Below are 2,326 nucleotides of genomic sequence, written 5' to 3' on the forward strand. Positions count from 1 at the left end.
AGAGGCCTCCAAAAGAACAAACCCTACCAACACCTTCATCTTAGACTTCCAGCCACCAGAATTGTGAGAAAGTAAATTTCTGTTGTTTAAGCCACCCAGTCCTAGGTATTTGTTATGGCAGCCCTAGGAATTAGTATCCCCTCTCACCCCAACAAGTGTTAATAAACACCTTGGCATCTTGGGAATTGGGTATTTTTCACCTTGGAACTCCTCATGCCCTAGGTGGTCCCTTTGGTAAATGGGTGTTGACTGAATCTAAAGAAGGGTATCCAAATATATATCATCCTGGTATTTTATTATAAAGCCTTTACTGTATGCCCCTTACCTGATACAAGAGATACAGGAGAAAAACTGAGGCCCCTCACCCCTGCCCAGAGCCATACTTGAGAAACAATGGGCAAAATGAGACAAAGCAAAGCCACTTCAAAATTTCATCCAAGCACAGACAAAAACAAGGTCACTGTGCTACCCACAAAAATACTGCCCCCAAAATACTTCTTTTGGCTAAAATGAGTGACTTCTACTTTGCCAGTTACAGCTTTATCTTGTTTTAGTTTCCCCTCTCTATAAAGATTTATTGAGATGCCCAGTCAAAGAATTGTCCCCACTTTCTGAAAACATCCAATCTCCAATCTGGAGCAAATCCCAGCTTTCTTAGCCCCTCCCCCAAATCCTCTGACCAAATCCTATAGTAGGTCCTTTCTAACACCCTCTTGAGATCCCTCGTGCTTCCTCGTAGTGACCCTCTCCCTCACTGCAACCAGTAATAAACCCAACTTGTCTGAGCACAAGTGTGCTCCTGGTGGCCTCAGGCGGGAGCTCCCTGACAGTGCTATTCACTGGCTTTTGTTTGATGGAGTTGGATATGCTAACTGCCAAAATTTTGAAAAGGGATGTTGAGAAGAAGATAAAGTGGAGATATGGAAGATTAAGAAGATGGATTTGGCAATGTCCACAGGGAGAGAGAAGTTGGAGGGCATATTAAAATAGGTTGCCTCTTTGGAGACAATGCAAACTTTTCCTCCATCTCCCCCCAAAAAACCTTCAGTAAAATTTGTATTATTCATTAAGCTGTTAAAGTTGGATTTAAGTTTGGGGCAGAGAGGGGCTGAATCTTACCTAAACTGGATGAAGAAACTGGACTATAAGCAGAACCTCAAGAGAGGTGAATGGCCACCCAAAAACTCTATCCAATTGGGTTACTGAGACTTCCTCTCCACCAATCAGTGAGCAAATGTCTCACTATGTGACAGTTTAATAATGATAAGAACAATTTAGACCCCACAGTGTCCTATAACATATTCTGGCCATAGTAAGTGCTCAAGACTGACTGAGGAACTGCATGAGAGTGAGACCCTTCTATGATTATTCCAGGAAACGCTTCAGCCTTCCAAAGAAAGTTGGCCAGGGGACCTGCCACTACCCTGACCACAACTGATGGAGTTAGCACTGGGCTACTGATCCCAGGCAGCCAATCTATAGACCGGCCAGTGGCCCATGAAGTATCTGACCTGTGGGCTCTGCAGATCAGGGATGACAGTGGCTGATGGATCTATTCTGGTTATTTCTTGGGCAGTTTGGATGTACAACAGATAAAAGACAGCATAAGTGGATTAGTTTTTTATGGTTGCTATAATAAAGTACCACAGACTAAGTGGCTGAAACAACAGAAATTTATTGTCTCTCAGTTATGGAGGCTAGGAATCCAAGATCAAAATATTGGTAGGGTTCGTTCCTTCTCAGGGCTGTGAGGGAAGGATCTGTTCCAGGTCTCTCTCCTTGGCTTGCAGATGGCCATCTTCATGTTCATGTGTTTCTCTGTATCTAAATTTCCCCCTTTTTATAAGGACAACAGCCATATTGCATTAGGGCCCACCCTAATGACCTCATTTTAATTTTATTTCCTCTGTAAAGACCCTATCTCCTAATTAGGTCACACTCTGGTGTACTGCGGGTTAGGACTTGAACATATGAATTTAGGGAGATATAATTCAGCCCATAACAGTGAGCAGTTGATAGATACCCAAGGGAGACACTGAAAGGCATTGTCTTGGACAGCCCCTTTTAAACTATAATGTGCCCATGAGTCATCTGTGCATCTTATTTCATGGAGATGCTGATTCATTTGGTCTTGTGTGAGCCCTAGGATTCTGTATTTCTAAAACAAATGGCCAGATGCTGCTGGTCCAGCACATTGAGTACTGAGGGAGTAAGATCTCTCCCAGGGCACTGCTCCCCTCTCGAAGAGGACTCGCTGATCCAAAGGGCAGACTGTTCTCAGGAGTTCCTGAGTTCCATGACCAAGGCAGAAGTTCTTTTTTTTTTT

Source organism: Hipposideros armiger, unplaced genomic scaffold (assembly GCF_001890085.2).
Source record: "Hipposideros armiger isolate ML-2016 unplaced genomic scaffold, ASM189008v1 scaffold_529, whole genome shotgun sequence".
NCBI classification, from domain to species: domain Eukaryota; kingdom Metazoa; phylum Chordata; class Mammalia; order Chiroptera; family Hipposideridae; genus Hipposideros; species Hipposideros armiger.